This window comes from Saccopteryx leptura, chromosome 1 (assembly GCF_036850995.1).
Source record: "Saccopteryx leptura isolate mSacLep1 chromosome 1, mSacLep1_pri_phased_curated, whole genome shotgun sequence".
NCBI lineage: Eukaryota > Metazoa > Chordata > Mammalia > Chiroptera > Emballonuridae > Saccopteryx > Saccopteryx leptura.
The window spans coordinates 308,703,727-308,731,704 of NC_089503.1; the positions used below are offsets into that span (position 1 = coordinate 308,703,727).

The 27,978-nt window shown below is 45.9% G+C and overlaps 1 protein-coding gene across 2 annotated transcripts in view; it reads right to left on the bottom strand.

Moving 5' to 3' along the window:
- MYH9 (myosin heavy chain 9) overlaps positions 1–16,388 on the bottom strand; it is a 100,498-nt gene extending 84,110 nt beyond the window's left edge. Inside the window, exon 1 of one of the 2 annotated variants that reach the window (XM_066358262.1) lies at positions 16,206–16,388. The gene's annotated coding sequence lies outside the window, so the exon portion shown is untranslated. Of the gene's footprint in view, positions 1–15,913; positions 16,118–16,205 lie in introns of those variants that run through there. The other variant, XM_066358261.1, reaches the window with a different exon arrangement.
- Between the last annotated feature and the right edge of the window lie 11,590 nt (positions 16,389–27,978).

Genomic DNA, 27,978 nt, shown 5'->3' on the forward strand with positions numbered 1-27,978 from the left:
AAAAAAGATATATTTAGGCCCTGGCCAGTTGGCTCAGTGGTAGAGCATCGGCCTGGCATGCAGGAGTCCCAGGTTCAAATCCCAGCCAGGGCACACAGGAGAAGCGCCCATCTACTTCTCCACCCCTCCCCCTCTCCTTCCTCTCTGTTTCTCTCTTCCCCTCCCACAGCCAAGGCTCCACTGGAGCTAAGTTGGTCCAGGCGCTGAGGATGGCTCTATGGCCTCTGCCTCAGGCGCTAGAATGGCTCTGGTTACAACAGAGCAACGCCCCAGATGGGCAGAGCATCGCCCCCTGGTGGGCATGCTGGGTGGATCCTGGTCGAGCGCACGCGGGAGTCTGTCTGACTGCCTCCCCATTTCCAACTTCAGAAAAATACAAAAGAAGAAAAAAAAAAGATACATTTATAGATAATCTGGCACTGTGATAGGCAAATTATCTACAAATAAAACATAAAACAATAAAGCTAGCCCTGGCCAGATAAGTTGGATGGTTTGAGCACAGTTTTGATACACAGAAGTTGCCAGATCAATTCCTGATCAGGGCACATACAGAAACAGACTGATGTTTCTGTTTCTTTTTTTCTTTTTTCTTTTTTCTTTTGTATTTTTCTGAAGCTGGAAACGGGGAGAGACAAACAGACTCCCGCATGCGCCCGACCGGGATCCACCCGGCACGCCCACCAGGGGTCGATGCTCTGCCCACCAGGGGGCGATGCTCTGCCCCTCCGGGGCGTCGCTCTGCCACAACAAGAGCCACTCTAGCGCCTGGGACAAAGGCCAAGGAGCCATCCCCAGCGCCCGGGCCATCTTTGCTCCAATGGAGCCTTGGCTGCGGGAGGGGAAGAGAGAGACAGAGAGGAAGGGGGGGGTGGAGAAGCAAATGGGCGCTTCTCCTATGTGCCCTGGCCGGGAATCGAACCCGGGTCCCCCGCACGCCAGGCCAATGCTCTACCCCTGAGCCAACCAGCCAGGGCCTGATGTTTCTGTTTCTGTCTCTCTCTCTCTCTCCCATCCTCTCTCCAAAATCAATAAATAATTAAAAAAAATAAAGCTAGGCCTGATCTGTGGTGGCACAGTGGGATAAAGTGTCAACCTGGAACACTGAGGTTGCTGGTTCGAAACCTTGGGCTTGCCTGGTCAAGGCACATATGGGAGTTGATGCTTCCTGCTCCTCCCCCTTCTCTCTCTCTCTTTCACTCCTCTCTCTCTAAAAAAAAAATCAATAAAATAAAAATAAAGCTAAACTTTATTAAGCACCAAAACGCTCCATCATAGTTCTCATTTTCCTCATTCCACAAACAAAGAAAACAGGCAGAAAGGATGCATAACTTACCCAAAGTCAAAGAGCTGGCAAATGGGAGAACCAGGATTAGAACAGAGGGTCTAACTTCAGAGGCCCTGCCTATTTACGTATTAGACATACACATCATCATGATTAGGCCTCAGAAGCCAAAGAAATACAACCTCCTGCCTGACCAGGTGGTGGCGCGGTGGATACAGCATTGGACTAGGATGTGGAGGAGGACCCAAGTTCAAAACCCCAAGGTTGCCGGCTTGAGTGCAGGCTCACCAGCTTGAGCGTGGGATCATAGACATGACCCCATGGTTGCTGGCTTGAAGCCCAAGGTCACTGGCTTGAGCAAGGGGTCACTACTGTAGCCCCCCACCCGCAACCCCGGTCAAGGCACATATAAGAACGCAATCAATCAACAACTAAGATGTCGCAACAAAGAATTGATGCTTCTCATCTTTCTCCCTTCTTGTCTGTCTGTCTGTCTCTCTCTCTGACTCTGTCTGTCAAAAAAAAATAAAATAAAAAGAGGGCCCTGGCCGGTTTGCTCAGTGGTAGAGCGTCGGCCTGGTGTGCAGGAGTCCCGGGTTCGATTCCTGGCCAGGGCACACAGGAGAGGCGCCCATCTGCTTCTCCACCCCTCCCCCTCTCCTTCCTCTCTCTCTCTCTTCCCCTCCAGCAGCCAGGGCTCCACTGGAACAAAGCTGGCCCAGGCACTGAGGACAGCTCCATGGCCTCCACCTCAGGTGTGAGAATGGCTCCAGCCTCAACGAGCAACGCCTGAGATGGGCAGAGCATCGCCCCTTGGTAGGCATGCTAGGTGGATCCTAGTTGGGCGCATACGGGAGTCTGTCTGACTGCCTCCCCGCTTCTAACTTTGGAAAAATACAATAAATAAATAAAAAGAAATACAGCCTCCTACCCAAAGCCACACCAAGCTAAGCAATCAATGATCCTGATGTTGATCCAGGGTCTATATAACCCACATTCAGCTATAAATATATATATTCCCCCATTTCTCAAGCATTTGGTAAGTGCCTTCCTTGGACCAGGCCAGGCATGCACATGGGTCCCAGTGGTAACACCTCTAATAAGGGAAGCAAGATCAGCATAGGGAAGTGTAATAGTCACCTGTATGGAGAACAATGACACAGCAACAGAAGCCTCCCCTGGCAGCATCCCACACTTTGGCCAGTAACTGGCATTTTAAGTTTATAGTCCTGCATCAGTTTTCCCAGAGTGTTACTCCTCATTCATGTAAAAACAGTGTTTATAGCTCATCAGAGAGGAGAGACACCTCCAAGAATACATGGTCCACAGAACTGGGTGGGGATACCATCACCCCTGTGAGGAAGGCAGAGACACCTGGGAGGGGGAAACAGCCAGGGCAGCCCCGGTCCTGGTCCATCCTGTGGGCCCAGTTATTAAAGCACTCTGGTCAGAAGTGGAAATGGGGAGCAGAGAGTATGAAAGAGGAACAGAAGGAAAAGATGCTGATGATACAGGAGTAGGTGGGGCAGAAGGAGAACATATGAGGACAGACATTTACTGGGGGCCCACCATGAACTGAGTGCATGGAAACCTTAGTGCTTTCCACACACAGCTCCCCAGAGGACACCAAGAGATGGGTTTTATTAACCTTACGTTACGGATGAGAAAACTGGGTCTCAAAGCAGTTAAATAAATTGGGAAAGTAGACCAAGTATTGGAGGGCTCATCTTTCACATCTGGGCAGAAAGACAGAATGTCCCTGAATTAGAGGCCTCCAGTGATACACTTTCCCCACTCCTTGGTTGTGTGATAAATTGTGCCCCCCCCCCCAAAAAAATTCTTATTTTGCTATCTTAATGCCCCGGATCTGAGAATGTGATTGTATTTGGAAACAGGGTTTTAAAAGAGGTAATTAAGTTAAAAAGAGAACATTAGGGTGAGCCCTGATTCAATCCAACTACTGTCCTTATAAGAGGACATTTCAACACTTGGGAGACAGCAGGAATGCTCATGCACAAAGGGAAGGCCCTGTAAAGAGGCAGCAAGGGTGCAGCATCTGTAAGCCAAGGAGAGAGGCCACAGAGAAAACTAACCCTGCCAGGACCTTCATCTTGGATTTTAGCCTCCACACTGTGAAAATACATTTGTTGTTAAAGCCACTCAGTCTGTGGTCCTTTGTACAATGCCCTCTTTAGCACCTACCACACCATCCTAACCTGCTATGTTAAGCTTGCTTGTCTTAACTGATAGCATGTAAATTGTAGACTTTGGCTGTTTTATTTAATCATGTATTCCCAGCATTTGATGCATATTTAATCAACTAATAAACCAAGTGAAAATGGAATTTAAACCCAGCTGCTCTTCTGAAGTCACCCACTCCCTTCCCATACCCTGTAGCCTCCTGCTTGATCTAATTCTCTATCCTTGCACCTACTTCCCCTCCCCCCAATATTATACCTAGTCAATAATTAAAAATAGGATAAACTCAAAAATAATCTCTAGCCTATAATCACCATCATCTCAAACACCAGGGAACATCTACCAAGTGCTGAAATCCCCCAGCTTATGTTTCATCTTATTACAAATTTTAGGTCAATATGTAAATATAGGTTAATGTATAGGGTGTGTACTGAATGGAGGACATTGAGGACCAGGACATAGATCTCCTGGTCAAACCCCAACCTGAGTGGCCTGGCACTAAGGCAAATCCCCCTAAAGGTTAGAAAGGGGACTCAGGTTTGCAAAACCTGAAACACAAACAAGTCTGTGGAAGTGCCCCAGTGATCGTGTCTGCCCCCCCCCCCCCCCCCCCCCCCCGCCCAGCCCTCTCATTCCCTTGGTGGGTGGTGAGGGTAACAAAATCTTCCGCTCCTTTCAGAACAAGTGACTTCTCTCCTGCTTTCCAAGAAGACAGCAGAATTCAGGTCAGCCTCCCTCAAGACAGGATCTGAAGCTGGGGAAGCAGGGACAGTGGGGGCTGAAAAGAGGAAAGGATACCAGCAAAGAAGCCATATATCTGGAATAAAAGAAAATTCTATAGCAAAGACGTTGAATTCCAGTTTTTGCAACCCTGACCACCCTTATATGCTGCCCCAGCCCATCCCCAAATAACTAACTCCCTTTCTATTGTAAATATCTATCTGCTCAAAAGTAGCCACTAGGATTCTGAAACATCCTCATTACAACAAAACTAAACTGTTGCAACTTGTTGCTATAATCTAGGAGGCAGGAGCCACAGCGCAGCCTAGGTGGCCTGCCAGTAACTTTTGGACATTTTGGAGATCACCTCACCCCAACTTATCTCCTGCTGCCCCCATCCTCACATGCCTCCTACCAATGATCACTAAGGAGTCTCTCTCAGTAGGGCCAGCGGTTTTTTCCCCAACCTCCCTGTTGATAAGGGCCCTAGGAGCCTCTGCCCAGCATGTTTCCTGGCCTACACCTCTTGCAGGAACTACTGGGGAGGGGGCAGGTTTAGAGTCTTACTCCAACAATCCAGAAAGATCTCCCAGGTTTATGTCCCCTAAGCTTTCTCACCTAAATGACAAAATGGTTTTATCTGTTTTCCATCAACTCAAATTGGGTATCTGAGCTGCCACTTTCTCTTGGGCTCACTTCTATCACAACTCACAACACCAGAATGAAGTGGGTTTCCTTGGGTCTAGACCAGGGGTCCCCAAACTACGGCCCTCGGGCTGCATGCGGCCCCCTGAGGCCATTTATCAGGCCCCCGCAGCACTTCCAAAGGGGCACCTCTTTCATTGGTGGTCAGTGAGAGTACTGTATGTGGCGGTCTTCAAAGCACGGCATCGCTCATGTACAGTGATGCAGGACGCATGCATCACGGCTCCAGAAGTGCATCATATCACTTGTTACGGCTAGCAGTGACAAATATGGAACCGGACAGTGACCATCTCATTAGCCAAAAACAGGCCCATAGTTCCCATTGAAATATTGATCAGTTTGTTGATTTAAATTTACTTGTTCTTTATTTTAAATATTGTATTTGTTCCCATTTTGTTTTTTTACTTAAAAATAAGATGTGCAATGTGCATAGGGATTTGTTCAGTTTCTTTTATAGTCCAGCCCTCCAACGGTCTGAGGGACAGTGAACTGGCCCCCTGTGTAAAAAGTTTGGGGACCCCTGGTCTAGACCATGAGCCCCTTGAGGGGCAGGGCCTGCGATGCCTCATTCATCCACATCCTAACCACATAGCATTTTCTGCCCTAGAACAAATGCTCAAGATATATTTGCTGAATGAATGAATTTTCAAGAGTCAATAAAACCTATGAAACTTTTCTGGCAATGTAAATAATGGTTCTTCTCCTCCGTGGACCATAATATAGCCATTAAAATAATAATGTGGCAATATGGACAGGAAGCCCAGAAAGACACAAACTGTGGATGGGGTGAGGGGAAATCCTCCTGACAGCTTTGTTATTATATTGTGTGTGCTATAAACACCACCATCTTTCTTAAACTTTAAAAAAGGGAACTGATTCCAGTAATAATTATCTCTCTCAATACTCCATGAGAAATTTCACCCCAAATCTTTCAGCTGGGGACAGCGTGCTAACCACACACCCAGAGGGCACAGGCAGAATTCCCAGCAACCAAGAAGGGGTTAAGAATCTGGGAGTGGAATCCTGCACTCCCACATTTCCCAGGAAATGGCACAGGGAAGGCCTTAATGGACCATTTGGGCTCAGTATAAAGCCAGGAGAGGGACTAAGCCTAGAGCTCCTAAGGAAAGGAAATATTTTACCAGCCCCAGTGACTCAGAGGGCCTCGGAAACCTGAATCACCCCTGAACAAAGCACCACCAGAGTCTGAGCAACTGAACAAGGTCCTAGCCCTGCTCCCTGAACATGCTGTGCCACGTCCCTAACTTGCAATCAGCTCAGATGCCACCTCCTCCAGGAAGGTGTCTCAGAACATCCTGGGACCCCAGCAGTCTGTAGTTAGCAGGACACCATCAGTTCCTGGAAACTGCTCCCTTCACCTCCGTATTCCCAGCACCGTACAGTACCTAGCACATAGAGTAAGCTCTGAGGAGTGGTTATTGAATGATGATGGGCAGATGAATGAATGAAGAGGAAAGGAAGGAATGCCAGCTTGTTGGATGCAAATGGGCTGAGCTCAAAAAGAGCCTACTGCTCAAGATGGCAGCAGGTCCCCTGGCTGGCTGCAAGCCAGGGCCCAGTCATCAGCAGGCAGGCACAGCAGCCAGGATTCACACTGCCCAGCTGAGGTCTCTTCACCTGCCCTCCCTTAGGACCAACCACACGCATTTGAAAAATGGCCAGTTAAGGTTAAAGGTGAAGTCCGTAGCCAAGGCAACACTATCGCACTGGCAACCTCGCTCTGAGTAGCCAACTGCACTAGAACAGGAGGCCCTATTCTGCCACAGCCCAAGGCTCTGCTCCTTTCTTTAATTTTTGGTCACTGATGAGTGAGGAGGCCCCAGGGACCAGTCCTATCAAGTCCAGGAGTGAAGGGCATCTACAAGGTTGTACAGTAATAGGGTCTGCAGTCAGAGTGCCTATGTTTGGATCCTTGCTTGGTCTCCTCATCTATGAAATGGGGATAATTTCCTACCTCATGAGAATGAGGTAAGGAATGAAATAATTCATGTAAAAGCACTAGCACAGTACTCAATAAAATTTAACTATTATTATTACTATTATTAACAAAGTTGGGAGGACTTAAAACCCAGACATCCTGATACCCAGGCCAGTGCCTTTCCATCAGAGCCTCTTCCTTCCTTGCCCAACATCCCCATCTTCCCTCCTCCTTCCAGGAAAGTGTAGCCTCCAGGAAGTTCACTCAAGAGGCTCAGAAATGGCCTGACCAGGTGGTGGCGCAGTGGACAGAGCGTCAGACTGGGATGCGGAAGACCGAGGTTCGAGACACTGAGGTCGCCAGCTTGAGCGAGGGCTCATCTGGTTTGAGCAAAAGCTCACCAGCTTGAGCCCAAGGTTGCTGGCTCGAGCAAGGGGTTACTCGGTCTGCTGAAGGCCCGCAGTCAAGGCATGTATGAGAGGGCAATCAATGAACAATTAAGGTGTTGCAATGCGCAACAAAAAACTAATGATTGATGCTTCTCATCTCTCCATTCCTGTCTGTCTGTCCCTGTCTATCCCTCTCTCTGATTCTCTGTCTCTGTTAAAAAAAAAAAAAAAAAGAGGCTCAGAATGCCCTGGCCATTTAGCTCAGTAGTAGAGCATCAGCCTGACATGTGGAAATCCTAGGTTTGATTCCCAGTCAGGGCACACAGGAGAAGCACCTGTCTGCTTCTTCACCCCTCCCTTTATTGCTTCTCTCTCTCTCTCTCTCCCCCTCCTGCAGCCCTGGCTCAAATGGAGTGAGTTAGCCCCAGGCATTGAGGATGGCTCCATGGCCTTCATCTCAGGTGCTAAGAGGAGCTCAGTTGCTGAACAATGGAGCAACACCCCAGATGGACAGAGCATCGCCCCCTATTCAGGTTGCTGGGTGGATGCCGGTCGGGGTACATGAGAGAGTCTGTCTCTGTCTCCCCTCCTTTAAAAAAAAAAAAAAGAGGCTCAGAAATCCCCAGCCACTCAGTGTAGTATAGGCCTACCTCATGGCAAATCTCTCTCACAGGTCCCTACCCACTATTAAAGGGAAAGGTTCCTGGGGACAAGGATGTACTCTCTGCCCTCCAGATCCACTGAAGTCCCAACAGGCCTGGCAGAGTGCAGGTCATGCAGCAGGAGCCCAAGGACTCTTTGCTATTGACTTGGCAAAGAAATAGTTGGCTCTTGAATATTACAATATAGACAAAAACTTTACCTGACCTGTGATGGTGCAGTGGATAAAATGTTGACCTGGAATGCTGCAGTCACACCGGTTTGAAACCCCAGGCTTGCCCAGTCAAGGTACATAAAAGAAGCAACTACTATAAGTTGATGCTTCCCGCTCCTCACCCCACTTTCTCTTTCTCTATTTCTCTCTCTCTCCTCTCTAAGAATCAATTTTAAAAATAGACATAAACTTTAAAATGGCTCCCTGTCACCACCTTTCTAACCCCAGAGATTACTAGATAAGTACCTTGCGTCTGCAGATTGTAAAATGGAATGATCACTAACTAAAAAACCTGGGATCAAGAGAGGAAAAAAGACCCCGCACCTCTGACCTCCAAATCCTCAATCCAAGTCCAATGGGCTCTAAAATCTTCTTCCCCTTACAGACCGGTTAGATTAAGTCACCCAAACTGTTCCAAACGCCTCATCTTTATGTTTATCAGACAGGAAGCTGCATTCTCCAGCCCAGTGACTTAATGCAAAACACAGGAAATGTGGCGGCTTTTGAACTCAGACAACTCTAAATAAAGGTAGCTCTACTGCTTTGTAACAACCTTTTTTAAAAAGCTTAAACTAGCTCATAACCAGCTCAGGCGTAATGGGTTGAATTGAATTGTGTGTAAGAAGAATGTAAAGGTTGCAGGCCTTGAAAACCTCAGCATCCAAGCCCAGGAAATCTTCTGGCAGGTTCCTCATCTTAGTCACCACACCTCGTTATCAAGGGACAGGCTTGTTGGACAAATTTAAAACCTTTAAACCTGATCATGTATTTTCTACCATCTGGTGATGTGGTGATAACATTAAAGAAAAGAGGAGGAAGGAGGTGAGAAAAAATGAACTGCACGTGTATTACAACGAGCCTAAAAAGGCAGGAATCTCCATGTTCTGATGAGGTCACTGAGGCTCCAAGGTTAACAGCAGGAGAAAAGGTGCGAGTCTAGGCCCAGTTCTGCCTGACCCCAAAGCCCTTGTTTTGTTCCTTCCACCGTGGATTTCACACTGAAAATACAAGTCGATCATTCAAGACAGCAACTTTCAACCTTTTTCATCTCATGCACACATAAGCTACTTACTAAAATGCTGTGGCACACCAAAATATATTTTTTGCCAATCTGACCAAAAAAAAAAAAAAAAAAAGTATAATTTTGATTCATTCACAGCAGATGGCTATTGTTGCACTGACAGCTGTCATTTACTTGACAACCTAAGAGAAAAGAGCTCAGTATCCCTGACTAAATAGTCAGGTATTGCATGTTTTAAAAATTCTTGTGGCACACCAGTTGACGGTCACTGATCCAAGGAAATAAATGACTTAAAATTACTAGAAATGAGGACTAGCTAAGGAACACTGGAAAGCCAGTGTGGCTTTTAGGATGGCCCACCCGGCTGCCTGGCACTACCCCATGTGAAATATTGATTTTTGAGCTGTGGGAACTTTCAGCCTAAATGGCCCTGTCCAACTGGAAGGAGTTCAGAGAAACCCAAAACACCTCCCACTTCATTTCATACCCCTAGTGCCCACCCCCTCAAAAAAAAAAAAAAAAAAAAAAAAAAAGATTAAGGGTGTAGAAGAATAGACTCTTGAGGAAAGATTAAAGGAGCTAAGTATGTGTTGCTTGGCTAAACAGTGCATAAAAGGGATGATAACAGTTCAAAAACACTTTTAAATGAGGCCACATGATTTTGAGGAGAAAGGCACTAGGGGTGAGTAAAACAAGGGCCCAAAGCTTTCTTCTATCAACCCACAGATGCGCTTGGGCAAACCACTCCTTCTCTAATTGGAGGACAAAAACTACACTATCTTTAAGAGTCCCTTCCAGCTCAGACATTCTCTAATTCGAAGGAAATTCAATGAGGAGATTTTACTGTTTTGTTGATTTTTCTTTTAAGCAGGGCATCATTTAGAATTAAGAGTTAAAACAAAAGGAAAAGAAACCCAAGACACAAGTTCTTAAAATGTAAATGTCCATGGAAGTGAGAGGGACCACCCTCAGAGGCTCCTTGTTCCTATGGGTAATATTGTATTGTAGTACCCTAAGGACCAAGGACCTTTGAGAGGCACCAAAGCAATGACTTGAGGGTCGGGAAAGATCAGCTCCACCTTCAACTTCTCCACAGGCTCAGCCCAACCTGCCCAGGCAGGAAGCCACACCCTTCAGTGGCAATTTCCGGAAGGCCTTGCAAGGTTCCCTCCAGCCTCAGCGGGATGATTCTTAGTGGAGTAGCCAACTGGGTTGAGAAAGGAGGCAGCTACAGAAGTGCCACTGTGAGAAATGTAGGGTCAGGCTGGGGAGAAGCTCCCAAAAAGGCCTCAACCCTCAGCCAAATGCCAGCCAAGAGCCTTTCTGGGCCCACCTGCCAAAGGGGGACAGGATGTTGTGTCTTGTTCTGGGTGCTGAATCACCTCAGGCTTGAGAAACTAGTCAGCAGAATGGGGGCCTGAGAAATTCCAACTGAGGAGCCAACCTAAGTTACTTTTTAAAGAGACATACATCAGACACAAGAGGGCGGCTCCCCTTGTGCTTCCCAAACATTTGGTACCATCAAAGCACAAGGGGCAGGAGGAGGTGGGGAGATACAGGCCAGCATCCAGCCTTCAAACCCATGTGGTGACAGGCCCATTTTAGACCTAGGCACAGTCCTTATACTAATATGTGACTCATGCTATTCCTCTAGGAGGCCCAGAGGCTGCCTAGCAGGGACACAGGCCTGGCTGAGACCCTGAAGGGGTCTTCCACTGCCTTTGCCACGGGAAAAAGTAAACTCAGCAGCGAGCAGACCTGGCAGCTTTTCCAGTATCCACACCATGCAAGACTAAGCAATCTTCCTTGAGAAGGGAATGGGGGCCTTGCAATTCAAAACACCCTTCTAATCACATTTTCTTAAGGATTTGAGTTTTTCCACTATTAATACATAAAAACCACAGGCCAGATGACTGAGAGATAACTGGGGATAGAATAAGAAGGAGCATTCTAGTGGTTGCAATGACCCCAAGTTCAGAGGACCCAAGAGATTAAAAGGCCTGGTGTAGACTTCTGGTCAGAGTGGACTCCACAGGAAAGAACCCCAGGTGATCTGGAGACAGGGGAACTATGGGAAACCTGGCAAAAGGTTATCCTGAAATACTTTCCAGACACATACTGTGGGGTTCCTTTTCTCATATAGCAAAGAAAAGGCAATCACCCACCATTTTCCAGAATATGAGGGAGTGGTTCAGAGTAGACATTTGTTTTAGGGGTTACTCTGGTGATAATATGACATCATGTAGAAGAAAATAGTACCCAAAAATGTTCCAACCAGAAGAGCAAGTCAGCCCATTTTTAAAATCTTTCCTCCTTCCTTGCACACAGTAGGCACTTAATATACTACCTGAAATCTAGAACAATGCCTTTTAAAGCTGAGACCTACACGACTGGCCAGTTAGATACAACAAATAAAAAATAAAAAATTTAAGCTTTTGATGATTTAGGGCCATACATATAAAAGGGCATTTCGTGAAAAATAATGCTCACCCCCCACTCCAACATCCTGGGCCCTCAATATCTTTCCAGGCACAGAGCCAAGGTGACATAGCATGTTTTACACAAAGGGACCACCATATATGTACTATTTTATACCTAGTTTTTTTCCACTTACAACATACCCTGTAGAGCATGCCCTATCAGTACATACTGGTTAGCCTTATTTTCTAAAGGGCTGTAAGAATTTCCACCGTACAGCTGTGCCATGATTTATTTGACTCTTCTGATTGACAGTAAGCGTATTTCCTGTCTTGTCTATGACAATGCTGCAAACAATATCCTTGGACATTTCCTTTTGCACATTTGAGTTTATCTATGGGGTGCATCCCTAGAATTCAGACAGAAGGACTATGACAGATACTGCCAAACTATCTTCAAAAGGATAGTTGTTACAAGTCATGCTTCCAGCAATAGGGCACAAGATTACCTAAGAAACCGGGGCGTCAGCCTGACCTGTGGTGGCGCAGTGGATAAAGCGTCGACCTGGAAATGCTGAGGTCGCCGGTTCGAAACCCTGGGCTTGCCTGGTCAAGGCACATATGGGAGTTGATGCTTTCCAGCTCCTCCCCACCTTCTCTCTCTGTCTCTCCCTCTCCTCTCTAAAAAAAAAATTAAAAAAAAAAAAAAAGAAACCGGGGCATCTTGGCCCTAGCCAGATAGCTCAGTTGGTTGAAATATCATCCCAATATGCAAAGGTTGTCATTTTGATCCCCAGTCAGGTCATATACAAAAACAGGTCAGTGTTACTGTCTCTTTCTCTCTCTCTCTAATCAACAAATAAATAAAAAAAATTTTAAAGAACAGGCTACATATCAATTAAAAACCCCTAAAATAAAGAAAGAAAAAGAATCTGGAGCATCTTGGAGAAATAATTTATTACTGAATTTTTCAGTTCCCCAGTCCTCTCATGCATAATTAGTGGGCTCATAAATTGGTGTGATGTCTTTGTAGGCAATAGTAGCACTTGCTACCAAAATCAAATGTTCCCCCAGGTAGGGCTAGAAGCCAGGTCTCCAGACACTCAAGGCTCCTCTGTGCCACCCCTCTGCTATTTCCTCCCCTGACATTCCAGGGAATTAAAAGACTGAACATTTATATATTTTCTTAAAAACTTACCTAGCCACTTTACATACCTTTTAGGCCCTTTATGTACCTTATTTCTTTTAGTTCTCACATCTAATTCTGCAGGGTAGGTGTCATGATTCCCATATGGGTTCTGTGACTTGCCTAAGGTCATAAAGCTAGTAAATGGCAGGGTCAGGATTGGAGCCTTGTTCCAAAGCTCACCACCCCACAATTCCCAGCTCTAAGAATGAGATTCTTTAAGTCAATGGAGCACCGCTTCCCAGAGGGCTGCCAGGGCTCCATTCTGTTGTTACCAGAGGACCTGAGCCCAGAGGCTCAGTGCACCAAGGGTTAAGGCCAAGAGGCAGTGGCTCTCTGGGGCTACACAAAGAGAAAATGCACTTCCTGCCCCTGCAGCAAAGATGCTGTTTTATGCTCAGCAAATTAGGACATTTGTTTAATTAAGACGAAGAATACACACAGATTTTGTTATTCTAAATATTTCTGGAACATTATGTTTGGGAGGAAGCTGTTAAGGTTTGGATTTTTTTTCCCCCTTTTCTTTGGGTTTCTCTTTCTCCCCCAAGAGAAGGGTAGGGCTTGCCTCTGTAGAAAACAACAGCCAACCCCTCCTCTACTTTAGAAATAAAGATGTCAAGCTGGTAAGGGCTGTCTTAAGTACTTACTGAAGGATTAGCTACAGGAGAAGTGAAGAAAGCACAGCTAGCCTGGTTTCTAGCAATACCCTACCAGGCTACACAACAATGCTGCATTTTTTTAGTGTGCTTGTTTCCTTTTAAAAAGCTAACAGATCTTTGTTTTGTTTTTTTCTGGAGCCAGAACAGGCGTAATGCAGGCTGTGATTAACATGCATCCTTCACCCTGCAAGAGGGAAGTTGTCCCATCTCCAAACCCTTAGGTTAAAAAGTTGAAAAATAAAAAAACAAAATGTCAGGGACCTGACCCCTCCTCTTTCCTCTCCCCTCATGTGCCCTTCACACAAGCAGACCCACAGAATTCACCTCTTGGTCTGCCCTTCCCCAAGCAAGAGTCTGCCAATCTGGGCACCTGGATCTGCCAGCACCTGGATCTGCCTACAAGGCACTGCCAGGACTTGCTGAATGTGAAGAGTAAAGCTCTTTGGTGTCACCCTGCAGCCATCTGGGGGGCACAGCAGCTCTCAAATTACACTGAGCAATCCCTTGACGCTTTTAATTACCCCTCAATTACCCACTAAATGAGTCCTCACTTTCCAACACCCAGTGCTTGCCCTCAGTTTGCAAACCTACAATGTGCTCCTTCCTTGAGGCAGCTTCCCTCCTGCCCCAGACAGAAGTGGCCTCTCTCAGAATTCCTGGAGTCCTTTGTCTGGAATACTTGGGACACTCATCAGAGGCTGCCTTTGTATTTCAGTCACTGGGCCACTATTTCCCCTTGAGGGCTGTAAACTCCTCAAAGGCAGAGAGAGGTCTATGGATCTCTGCAGGATGGGCTGGCTCCTTTCTCCCAATCCCCATGACTCACAGTATCTTTCTGGGGCCTCTGTCATCTTTGCCTCACGTTAGAGTCATCTACAGATTTGTCTCAGCTCTCCCCTAAGTGCCCAAGGGCAACAACCAGGTGTTACTCAACCTCACACCCCCAACACCTGGCAGAGTCCCTGGCACAGAGAAGCCAGTTAAATATTTGCTCAATTACACATCTGTGTACCGCCCCCCCCCCCAGCAGCCTTGCATATAAACTAATATTAATCAAGTGATTGTCTAAACAAGCCCTAAAGCTGCCTCTCTCCTAACAATAAGGGAATAAACCACCAGGTGAGTTAGTTACCAGGCGAACCTCACAGTGGGGTCAGAAATGGCCACAGTGTTGCAGGAAGGAGCTACTGCTTTCTTCCCTTTCCACAATTACTCAACAGTTACTCTGAAATCCTGTCAAACCCAAAAATGAATGCAGTGAACCAAGAAGTGGCCAGGCCTCTCAACTGCCCAACGAGAAAGCTTCCTGTCTCCAGGACCTGGGACTTCCCAGGAGCCTTTCTCCCCACACCAGCTGGGCGGGGGCTGGGTGGGGCCGCAGGAGCAGCCCTGGCACTCACCCTGCCGCCACCTCAAGACAGCAGGCAACCTTGTCCTGGAGGGTACTCCGTTTCGAGGGACTGAAGAGGGGTGCAATCTGGCCCTGAGCGTGGCCACAGGAGAGGATGAGGTGAGAATGAAAGTGGAGGTGGAGGTGTAGAAAACCCCGGATCTGGCCCAAAGAGGAACGATGCAATAGACCAGGCCTAATCCTAAAGTCACAGGATCCAGATCCCCGCGCCCGCGCCCCCGCCCGAGCGGGGCGGCCCCCAGGTGAGGTGGAATCAGGTGCGCGCCTGGGCAGCACAGATGGCTGCGGCATTCCCGGGCCTTCCTCTCCCCGACAGAAGTCAAGTCAAAGGCTGAGGAGCTCCTGGGAAGCGAGGACGTCTTTCTTGCCTCGCAGCCGGGTGCCCGCCGGGTCCCCCTTCTCCAGCACCCATCCGCACCTCGGCGGATCCCCTCCTCCGCCCGCCGGCCCGCTCGCAGCCGGCGAATGAGGAAGTCAGGAGCGCAGGGCGGAAACAGAGCCGAGTGCAATGTCTGCGGCAGAATCGTCCGATTCTGACTCAGGAGGACGCCCTGACAGCTGCCAAACGGTCCCCGCCTGCCCGTTACCTCCGTTTCGAAAAGGTCTAGAAACTTCCAAAGGAGCCGCACCCCCGAGCCCCATCTTGTCCTCACCCACTCAGTTGGGTCTAAGGGACAGCGGCTCCCCAGAAGGGGTTAAAAAGTTTGCCCAACTTGGGCACTGGGCGAAGCGAGGGCGGGGTGCGTACCCCAGCAGCAGGGGAGGTCGAGGCTCCCGGGTGCTCCGCCAGGAGAGTGAACCGGGCGGGGTGGGGGTTGGAGGAGATGAAGGGTTTCCGGGGAGCGCTGCCACCAAGCCTTCCTCTGCTCCCCGAAGCCGCGCTCCAGCGGCGCCTTCCCCGAACATCCGCGCAGGGGTCACGGTGCCCCTCAGCGAAGGATGCGGTGTCCCGGCCCGACTCCTCAGCGTTCACTCCCGCCCTCGCCGGTCGCCGGCCCGCGCGGTGGCCGAGAACCACACGTCGGCCCGCTTGCCCCAGACGCGGCGCGCTCCGTCACCGCCGTTCCCGCCCGCCTGCCCGGGGCGGGACCGACCGGTGGGGCTCGCTCACCTGAACCTGGATCTGCCCCGGAAAACAGGCGCTGCTTCTCCCGAGAAGGCTTTCTCGAGCGCTCGGGAGACGGCGGGGTGGGGCAAGCGCGCGAGGTGGGAGCTGCAGCTGGTCAGCCTGGCTCTGCCCTCCGTGCCCAGCCCAGGAACCGCGGTGATCTGCGCGCCTCACCGCACCCAGCTCTGCTCTTCGCTGCCTTTGCGCCCCGCCTCTAAGACTACCGTCCATTCCGCGCCCGACGTCCCTCCCAGGCCCCGCCTGGAGGCAGACCCCGCCCTCCGGGGTGTCTTACCCACTCCAGACTGCTCCCGGTCTTGATAGACAGAAATTATGGCCTATGGAAAGTGGCAGGCGGAGCCTCTGGGCCCCGAGGTGTGGGGATTCATCCGCTCCAATCTCCACCCTCTCCACTTTCCCCCGAGCCTCCTAGGCGGGAGCCCCGCCTCTTAGGGCGGGTTCAACGGACAACCAGGTTCTAGGAGATAGATTGACAGAGGAAGAGTCAAATCAAGGGGAGCAGGCTCTCAGAGAATTCAGGGCCGGGATGTTGGTGCATCGCCTGGGCGGGGGCGAGGCCGGGCGGGAGAGAACTGGGAAGGTCCAGGATTCTGACACCCCGCCCCGCGAACAGTTTTCCTGGTCCCTTGTCATTCTACCAGAACAGATATTAAGTACCATATATGGAAAAAGTGCTATTTTACCTAATTATGATATCCTTTGGGGCAGACAGGGACTCGGCCCCGAATTCGCTGAGGGCGCTCTGAGTTCGATTCCTACCTGTCTCTCTAGAATGGACACGCGTCCAGACCTTTGCTCAAATGGGTTCCCTTTGCCAGGAATGTTTTTCCCAGCCTTTCTTTATCTCCACTAGTTAACTCGCACACTTCCTTTTTAAGAACTGGTTACAAAATATTTTCTTTCTTTCTTTTTTTTTTTTTTTTTTTGGTAAGCAAAGAGCACTTTTTTGTTACTATCCACCAAAATATATTTTTTTAATTTTTAAAGGAATTTTTACACTTATCTTTAATCCATCTGGAATTTATGTTGATTTTGGAGGAAGAAAGCTAATATAATTTTTGTAACAGCCAGTTGTCCACGCAACATTTTCTCCGCAGATTTCAGGGACCACTTTCATCACCATACTTGTATCGGTTTCTAAGTTTGTATCCATGGTTCTTTCTGTGTATTCCTGCGCCCATCCCACAATACTTGAATAATGGTAGCTTTCTAATATATTTTCTATCTAAAAGGGCAAGTTTTCATACCTCCTTCCTTTTGAAATGTTCTTCCTATCAGAACTAAACCACTCTTCCAAATGAACTTCAGGAAAAGTTTATGATTTAAAGGTAAAAGAAAACTGGAAAAAAGATTTTGCAACTCTGTGACCACTAGCCTAGATGCTTCCCTAACTATAAAAGCCCTCCCACAGACTGCCTCACCCCTCCTCAGTCTCAAGGACTTATCCTCTGGATAGTGTCTATTTTTGTAATAAATATAAATTTCATCTATCTTGTCTATTAAAGTAGTATAATGAATGGTTGGTGTAGAGAACACTAAAAAGAAAGAAAAGAAAAATCACCCCTAATCTTATCACCACACAATATAGCGACTATTAACAACAGTTATGTCCTTCAAACCTTTATACACACACATTTAAAATAAAATTGAGAGATCCACATATATACAGTCACCTGATTTATCACAAAGGTACCACTGCAAATAGGTAGAGAAAAGATGGTCTTTTTAATAAATGATGCTAGGTCAGTGGTTAGGGTTAGCCACATCTTGATCCCTACCTTCACATCATTGACAGAAATAGTTTAGGATGAATCAGAGACATAATTATGGAAAGCAGACAACTTCTAGAATCTGAGATAATTTTTTTCCTTTTTAAGTTATTGATTTGATTTATTAATACATTTTAATACAGTTATTCTTGTATTCCTGTTATAAATTCTACATGATAATAAATTAAAGTGTGCTGTTAAAAGAAACTGCTAGAAAAAGCAAAAGAGAATACTTTCATGACCTTGAAATAGACAAAAATTTCATAAACACCCAAAAAGTATAGCTTGACCAGGCAGTGGTGGAGTGGCTAGAGTGTCAACCTGGGATGCTGAGGACCCAGGTTCAAAACCCCGACGTCGCCAACTTGAGCACTGGCTCACCAGCTTGACCACAGGGTCGCCAGCTTGAGCGTGGGATCATAGGCAAGACGTCATGGTCACTGGCTTGAAGCTCAAGGTCGCTGACTTGAAAGACAAGCTTGCTGGCTTGAGCAAGGGGTCACTGGCTCAGCTGGAGCCCCCCAGTCAAGGCACATATGAGAAAGCAATCAATGAACAACTAAAGTGTCGCAATGAAAAACTGATGATTGATGCTTCTCATCTCCTTCCGTTCCTGACTGTCTGTCCCTGCATATATATATATATGCAAGTAAAAAAATCAAACCGCAGATGGGGAGAAAAATATTTGCAATACATAGATATAACAAAAGACATGTATCCAGAATTTATCAAGAACATCTATATTAAGAAAAAGACAAAACAAACCAATTTTTTTAATAGGCAAGCATTTGAATGAACACTGTATAAAATAGAATATCTATTTAGCCATTAAGCAAATGAAAAAGGTGCTAGCTAGATCAGGCAGTGGCACAGTGGATAGAACATCAGACTGGGACACAGAGAACCCAGGTTTGAAACCTCAAGGTCGCCAACTTGAGCATGGGCTCATCTGGTTGAGCAAGGCTCACCAGCTTGAGCTCAAGGTCACTGGCTTGAGCACAGGGTCACTGGCTTGGCTGCACATATCAGAAAGCAATCAATGAACAACTAAGGTGCCACAACAAAGAATTGATGCTTCTCATCTCTCTCCCTTCCTATCTGTCTGTCACTCTCTTTGTCTCTCCCACTAAAAAAAAATTAAAAAATAAAATAAAATATAAAAAGTTGCCATGTGTTGGCAAGGATGGGGAACTACCGGAACTCTCATAAATTGTTTGTGGGAGTGTAGGTTTCTACAACCACTTGGAAAGTGTTTGGCTCTATCTACTAAAGTTGAATATATGCAATTTTACTCTTAAGTAATACCCAATAGACATTAGTGCTTAGGCCCAACAAAGGCATATAATAGTCTGACCTGTGGTGAAACAGTGGATAAAGCATCAACCTGGAATGCTGAGGTCACCTATTCAAAACCCCAGGCTTCCCTGGTCAAGGCACATATGGAAGCTGATGCTTTCTGATCCTCCCCCTTTCTCTCTCTCTCTCTCCTCTCTAAAATTAATTTTTAAAAAAAGGCATATACTGAAATGTTCATAACAGCTTAACATGGCCAAAAATTAGGAGAAGAAAAGTCTATGAATGGTAAAATGGATAAATTGATTATGTCTATATCTACATTTGACTATACAACACAGAAATACAAAAGAACAAATTAGTGTCACATGTAAAAAACCAGAATGACTCAAATGTCCATGAACTGCTGAATGGATAAACAAAATATTGAAAATCTATGCAAATAGAATTTTATTGAACAATAAAGAGGAATAAAGTACTTATACAGACTACAACATGGATGACCTTTAAAAACATTACGCTAAGTCTGCCCTGGCTGGTTAGCTCAGCATTAGAGCGTCGGTCTAGTGTGTGGAAGTCCCAGGTTCGATTCCCAGCCAGGGCACACAGGAGACGCACCCATCTGCTTCTCCACCGTTCTCCCTCCCCTGCCTTTCTATCTCTCTTCCTCTCCCACAGCCAAGGCTCCATTGGAACAAAGTTGGCCCGGGCACAGAGGATGGCTCCATGGCCTCCGCCTCAGGCACTAGAATGGCTCCAGCAGCAACCAACCGATGCCCCAGATGGGCAGAGCATTGCCCCCTGGTGGGCATGCTGGGTGATCCTGGTAGAGCGCATGCGGGAGTCTGTCTGACTGCCTCCCCTCTTCTAACTTCGGAAAAATACAAAAAAAACCCCAACAAAACCCAAAACAAACATTATGCTATGTAAAAGGAGCCAGTCACAAAAGACCAGATATTTTATTATTTAATTTATATGAAATTTCCAGAATAGGAAAGTCTATAAAGAGAATATTGAGTTGGGGTTGCCAGAGGCTAGGGAGAAGAAGGAAGTTACTGATAATAGGTATAAGGGGCATATTTTTATTTATTTATTGTTTTTAGGGATAGATGAAAGGAGAAAGAGAGAAAGAGAAAGATCAATTTGTTTTCCCGCTTATTTATGCACTCATTGGTTGATTCTTGTATGTGCCACGACTGGGGATTGAACCTGCAACCTTGGTGTATCAGGAGGATGCTCCAACCAACGGAGCTACCTGGCCTGGGGCTATGAGGGGCATTTCTGAGGCAATGAAAGTGTTCTGAAATGAGATCATGGGGATGATTACACAACTCTGTGAATATACCTTAAAAACCACTGAATTGAAAAAAAACAAACCACTGAATTGTATATTTTAGTTTTTTTTTTAAGAAAGTATATTTTTTTTAATTGATTTATTTTTTTGGGTGGGGGGAGGAGCAGGGAGCATCAACTCCCATATGTGCTTTGACCAGGCAAGCCCAGAGATTTGAACCAGAGACCTCAGCATTCCTGGTAGATGCTTTATCCACTGCGCCACCACAGGTCAGGCTATACTTTAGTTTTTAAAATATTTTATTGATTGATTTTAGAGAGAGGAGAGAGAGAAGGGGGAGGAGTGGGAAGCATCAACTAGTAGTACATCTTGTAGTTGCTTCTCATATGTGCCTTGACCAGGCAAGCCCTGGGCTTTGAACCTGTGACCTCAGCATTCCAGGTCGACAGTTTATCCACTGTACCACCACAGCTCAGGCTGAATGATATACTTTAAAAAGAGGCACGTTATGGTATGTGATTTATATCTCAGGAAAGTTATTTTTAATGCTATTTTTTAATAGATGAATCTCATAGATATACTGTTGAATGAAAGAGTTTAGATTCAAAAAAAATCTAGATACTGTATAATTCCACTTTATGTGAAGTTCTAGAACAGGCAAAATCAAACTCTAGGCCCTGGCCGGTTTGCTCAGTGGTAGAGCATTGGCCTGGCGTGCAGGAGTCCCGGGTTCGATTCCTGGCCACAGCACACAGGAGAAGCGCCCATCTGCTTCTCCACCCCTCCCCCTCTCCTTCCTCTCTGTCTCTCTCTTCCCCTCCCGAAGCCAAGGCTCCACTGGAGCAAAGTTGGCCCGGGCGCTGAGGATGGCTCTATGGCCTCTGCCTCAGGCGCTAGAATGGCTCTGGTTGCAGTGGAGCAACGCCCCAGATGGGTAGAGCATCGCCTCCTGGTGGGCATACCGGGTGGATCCCGGTCTGGCGCATGCGGGAGTCTGTCTGACTGTCTCCCCGTTTCCAACTTCAGAAAAATACCAAAAAAAAAAAAAAAAAAAAAAAATCTAACTCTAGTAACAGAAGTCAGAATTAAGTTTCCCTTTGAAGACAGTTAGTGACCAGGAGGGGACCCAAGAAAACCTTCTGGAGTGCTGAAATGTTCTATATCTTGATCTGGTAGGTGGTTACAATAGGTTACACATTTGTAAAATTTATTGATTTGTACCCTAATGATCTGTATACTCTACTGACTGTAAATTATATGTCAATAAAAAGGAAAATAATAAAATTGGAGAAAAATGTAAAATGTAAACTACTGGGCCTTGGCCAGATAGCTTGGTTAGTTACAGCATTGTCCCCAAACGCAAAGGCTATGGGTTTAATCCCTGGTCCTGACGCATACAAGAGAGACAGATTAATGTTTCTGTCTCTTTTTCCCTCTCCCTCCCTCCTCTCTGTCTAAAAATTAATAAATAAAATTTAAAAGTAAAAAAATAAAATGTAGCCTGGCCTATGTTGGCGCAGTAGATAAAGCATCAACATCAAATGCTGAGATTGCTGGTTTAAAACTCTGGGCTTGCCCGGTCAAGGCACATACAACAAGCAACCAATGAACAACTAAAGTGAAGCAACTATGAGTTGATATGATACTTCTCATTCCCCTCTCCTCGCCCTCCTCTCTCTGTAAAATCAATAATAAATTTTAAAGTAAAATAAAATGTAAACTATTGGGAAGATAGATAAAGAGTATATGAGATTTCTTTGCACTATTCTTGCAATTTTGTATAAGTTTGTAATTACATAAAATTAAAAGTTACAAATAACATAAAGAAAGAAAATATTCAGATTATACTATATATATGGCTTTGTATTTCTCCTATTTTTCTCTTCAACATCTTGGCAGCTCATCTGCCTATAAACATATTTCAGATTTCCCTGTTTTAAAAACAAACCAGAAAAAAGGACTGCTATCCAAAATATACAAAGAACTCTTAAAATTCAACACTAAGAAAAACATGCTTTTAAAGTGGGCCAAAGACCTTAATAGACACCTCACCAAAGAGGATATACAGATGGCAAATAAGCATTAAAAAAGATGCTTCACATTATATGTCATTGGAGAAATGCAAATTTAAAAATAACACCACTAAAAAAAGAAAGAAAGAAAAATAACACCACTACATACCTATTAGAATGGTCAAAATCAGCCCTGGCCAGGTAGCTCAATGGGCTAGAGCATCATCCTGATACACATACACCAAGGTTACAGGTTCAATCCCTTGTCAGGTCACATACAAGAATCAACCAATGAGTCTGAGTACATAGCTCAGTGGACAGAGTATCGTCCGAGCGTGCCAAGGTTGCAGGTTCAATTCCCAGTCAGGGAACGTATAAGAAGCAATCAATGAGTGCACAACTAAGTGGAACAAGTTGATGCTTCTCTTTCTCTTTCTCCCTTCCCCTCTCTCCCTCCCTCCTCCACCCCAAGCCAAAGGAAAAAAAAATTTTTTTAAACAACCAATGAATGCATAAATAAGTGGAATAATAAATTATTGTTTTTTTCTCTCTCAAATCAATAAATTGAAAAGTTTAAAAAACAAAGAGAAAATCAATAATTAAAGAAAAGAATGGTTTAAAATACTGACAACATCAAATGCTGATAAGGACTTGGAGCAACAGGAACACTAATAGGAGTACAAAGTGGTACTGCTGCCTGACCTGTGGTGGTGCAGTGGATAAAACGTTGACCTGGAATGCTGAGGTCACTGGTTCGAGACCCTAGGCTTTCCTGGTCAAGGCACATAAGGGAGTTGATGCTTCCTGCTCCTCTCCCTTCTCTCTCTCTCTCTGTCTAAAATGAATTTAAAAAAGCAAAGTGGTACTGCCACATAAGAAGACAGTATGGTGGCTTCTTACAAAACTGTACATACTCTTTACATATGATCCAGCAATTGTGGTTCTTGGTATTTACCCAAAGGAGTTGAAAACTTCTGTCTACACAAAACCTGCCCAGGGAGGTTTATATCAGCTTTATTCATAACTGCCAAAACTTGGAAGCGATCTAGATGTCCTTCAGTAGGTGAATGAATAAATTAACTGTGGGACACCCAGACAATGGAATATTATTATTCAGTGCAAAAAGGAAATGAGCTATCAAGCTGTGAAGACATAGAGGAAACTTTACTGCATATTACTAAGTGAAAGAAGCCAATTTGAAAATGTTACATACTATGTGTTTCCAACTGTTCTGGAAAAGGCAAAACCATAGAGACAGTAAAAAAAATCTGTGGTTGCCAGGGGTTGAAGGGAGGGGAGGAGGAAGAGGTGGAGCACAGAAGATTTTTAGGGCAGTGAAACTTCTCTGTATAATAGCTCATGGTGGCTACATTTCTCGTTCTCCCCTCCCTCCCATCACCAGATTTCTCCAGGGAGTGAGCAGTCTGCATCACCCTGTTTTCACTTGCCTTGGGCCCCTCACACTCCATGGTACTGTTCTGTAGAGGTCAGCAAGCTGAAAGCCTCACTCAGGCCTTGCCTTCTTAAACAGCATCTGAAACTGCTCGACACTCCCTCCCCCCAATGCAGACTTTCTCAAAACTCCCGCAGGGGACTAGTCACCTTCCTCGTTCTCCCTTCCCTAATTGCTTTCCAGGCCTATGACCTGAGTGCACGTTCACCTGAAATGCACAGGTTTATTAAAGGCAGTATTTTTTTCTAATTGGTTAGTACATTTGTTAGATATTTTAAGTATAACCTCTACCAGAGGCTCACATTTACTTAGTGCTTTAGAAGGTGGCACTGTGCTAAGGGTTCCATTTAAGCATTATCTCGTTTAATTCTCACAATGACACAGTGAGGTTAGATATATTATCCCCCATTTTACAGATGAGGTTTGGAGAAATTAAGTGACTTATCAAACTCACACATTTACTAAGTAGCAGAGCCAGAGTTCATTCAGCCCCTGTGTGTGGAACTTCAGAGCCCGGGTGTGAACCACTATACTATGGTGTCCACTCTTTCTGGCTATTTTCTTTTCTCCTCCCTTCTCGTCTGTACCCTCTTTCTTGGGCTCCTAATCCAATCCTTCACTTTCAGCTGTTATATCCATGTGAGTGACTTCCTAATTCATATCTCCAAAGTCAGGCTCATCGTGACATTCAGTATTGTTTTTAATATTTTTATTGTGAACAAATATACACATAACAAAATTTACCCCTTTTAACCATTTTTAAGTTTACATTCATATTGTTGTGCAACCATCACCACCATTCATATCCAGAACACTTTTCATTTTGCAAAACTGAAACTCTAGCCTGACCAGGCGGTGGCACAATGAATAGAGCATCGGACTGAGATGCGGAGGACCAGGTTCGAGACCCCAACGTCGCCAGCTTGAGCGTGGGCTCATCTGGCTTGAGCAAAAAGCTCACCAGCTTGGACCCAAGGTCACTGGCTTGAGCAAGGGGTTACTCAGTCTGCCAAAGGCCTGCAATCAAGGCACATGTGAGAAAGCAATCAATGAACAACTAAGGTGTCGCAACGAAAAACTGATGATTGATGCTTTTCATCTCTCTCCGTTCCTGTCTGTCCCTATCTATCCCTCTTTCTGACTCTCTCTTTGTCCCTGTAAACAAACAAACAAACAAACAAAAACCTGAAACTCTATTCCCATTTAAACACTAACTTTCTACTTCCTCAACCCAGCCTCTGGAAAACCACCATTCCACTGTCTGTCTCTGTTAATATTTTTTTAAGATTTTATTTATTGATTTCACAGAAAGAGGAAGTGGCAGAGTGAGAAGTATCAACTCAAAGTTGCTTCACTTTAGTTGTTCATTGATTGCTTGTTTTGGTGCTTTGACCAGGCAAGTACAGGGTGCAAGTACAGGGTTTCTAACAGGCCCTCAGCATTCCAGGTCGACACTTTATCCACTGTGCCACCACAGGTCAGGCCAGGAAGTATTTTTTTTTAGAAAATAAAATATTTTTAAAGCATGAAGAAAAACATCTAAGTCACCTATAGTACTATTACTGAGGATTCTTAGTGTATTTTCCTATTGTTCAGAGTGTAATGATGAACTCCCACGGTCCCCATTCTTGCCAAACCTGTCTGCATGCCCGACTTCCAGCTCTGCTCATGTTTCTAACTTCTCCATGCCAACCAAACTCAAACTCAGAGGCCTCCCTTATCCTCCTGGGACTGGTTGCCTTCACCCCTCTCACCACCATCTCACCCAGCCTCCCTTTCCTTCTCTTGCTACTCTCATCAAATTCTGGTACTTTCCCTCCCCAATTCCCTTCCGGGTCATGACCTTAACTTCCCCAAAGAGCCCCCTAGCCTTACCCCATCTCTTCTTACTTCTACCCATATGTTCTGCCTCCTCAGATTAATCATCCTGAAGCCCAGCTATGAGTGTCAGCTCAGCACAGACTTCCTGAGCTCTTGTTATGTGCCGGGCATGGTGCTAAGCATCTGGGACACATATTGCCTCATTACATCCTCATCTTAGCCCTTTAATGTGGGTACTATTATTCTCCCCCACCTCACAGATGAGGAAACTGAGGCTCAGAGGAGTTAAGTAATTTGCTCAAGAGTATATTTGATCTCTTGGGTTCTAATAACATCAGGATTAGTATTGCTTCACTACTTTCAACAACCCTATTGTTATTGTCACTTTTTCCTCCTCATTTTACAGAGGAGATAACTGAAGCACAGAATGTTAAGTAACTTGCCTGGCCTGCGGTGGTCCAATGGATAGAGCATCGATCTGGAATGTGGAGGTCACCAGTTTGAAACCCTGCGTTTGCCAGGTCAAGGCACACATGGCAAGTAATGAACAACTAAAGTAAAGCAACTATGAATCAATACTTCTTGCTCCCCTCCTCTTTTCTCTCTTGCTCCCCCCCCTCCTCTCTCTGTAAAATCAATAAATGAAAACCTTTAAAAGAAAAAAAAATGAATGTTAAGTGACTTGATTAAGGTTGTTTGGCTAATAGATGGCAAGGCTGAGATTTGAACCCAGATATCTGGCTATCCCCAAACTAAAACCTCTTCTTTGGCACTGACTCAGTAGACTCAACCCTGGCTTTGAAAGACCCTAGAGCACATCCTGCCTTTTTCCTGCCCCCAAATTTTTCTAGCTCTTTATGTGTGAATCCCAAACTCTTAGCCTGGTATCCTGTCTTGGGCCCCAAGCAATTGTCTCCAACCTCCTAGTAAGCCCTGTGCTCCCTGGTCCTCTGCTGTGGCAGCTCACTGCACTTTGAACCTGCCATTCTATCCAACTGGCCGCAGTCACACCACTGCTTTCATACCTTCTGATGATTCTGCCCACTGGGCCCCTCCCCATCCTCTAAGACCCCAGTCACCCACTAGAAAGTGACTTCTCTCTCCACATTACATATGGCACACATACATTTCTCTGTTGTGTGTCTGTCTTGTGCTGCCTGGTCAGAATCCAGACTCTGCCACATATTGAAACTGCCTATGCCTCAGTGTCCTCATTTGTAAAATGGGGATGATAATAGTCCTTGCAAAATTGGGTTGTTGAGCAAATGAAATGACTTACTGTATGTGAGTATGTGAAGCACCAGCAACTGAGTTAGGACAGAGGTAGTGCCAAAAAGTGTTTGCTATTACGATGGTGATTATGCATCTTCCTAGCTTATCTCTTCTAGAAGGTTTGTTTTCATTCCCCAAATACTTCCTGAGGGCTTATTAGTTGCCAGATCCTGTGCCAGTGATGCATTCGGTGGCAACCCACAGTCTCTGCTCTGATAATGTCCGCACATGACATAGGCATCATCAGACAGGACAGCCTGGTTAGTGCTGCAAAGACATAGTGCCGGAGGTGCAGTAGGAGCAGAAGGGGCAGCTAGGTAAAGTAGAGAGAAGCTCTTTCCAAGCAGGAAAATGGGGTGCAAGGCCCCAGCAGGGAGAAGACACAGACTGCGCAGTAGTCTGAGCAGCTTGGTGTCAAGGAAACAGGAGGGGTGGGAAGGGGCAAGGACCTGCTGCAGAGAGTGCTGTCCTCAGATAAGATGCATGGCAGCCTCAGCCTCACCTGGGAGCTCGTTAGAAATGCTGGGTCTCCGGACCCAGCTCAGACCCAGCACAGACCCAGCTCAGACCCACTGAATCCAAATCTGTGTGTTAACAAGCCCCTCAGGTGGTTCCCATTAGTTTAAAGTGAGAAAAACACTGGGCTTAATCAGGAAGTGTCCCTGTGGTCCTACTGAGAAATTTCCACTCCATGGACATTAGAATCCCTGGGAGATGGTCATTATATTAGTATTTCAGAGGGTGGGTCCAGAGCACCCATATATATATATTATAAATTTGTTATTCATTCAGCAAATGATTACTGAGCACAAGGATACCATGCCTTTTCTTTTCCTGAATGGTACTCAGATCCCTTCCCTTAGCATCACTCAACAGACATTAGTCAAGCCTGACCAGGCAATGGCGCAGTGGATAGAGCGTCGGACTGGGATACGGAGGACCCAGGTTCAAAACCCCAAGGTCACTGGCTTGAGCAAGGGGTCACTTGATCTGCTGTAGCTCCCCCTCAAGGCACATACGAGAAAGCAATCAATGAACAACTAAGGTGCCACAACAAAGAATTGATGCTTCTCATCTCTATCCCTTCCTGTCTGTCTGTCCCTCTCTCTGTTTCTCTGACTCTATCAAAAAAA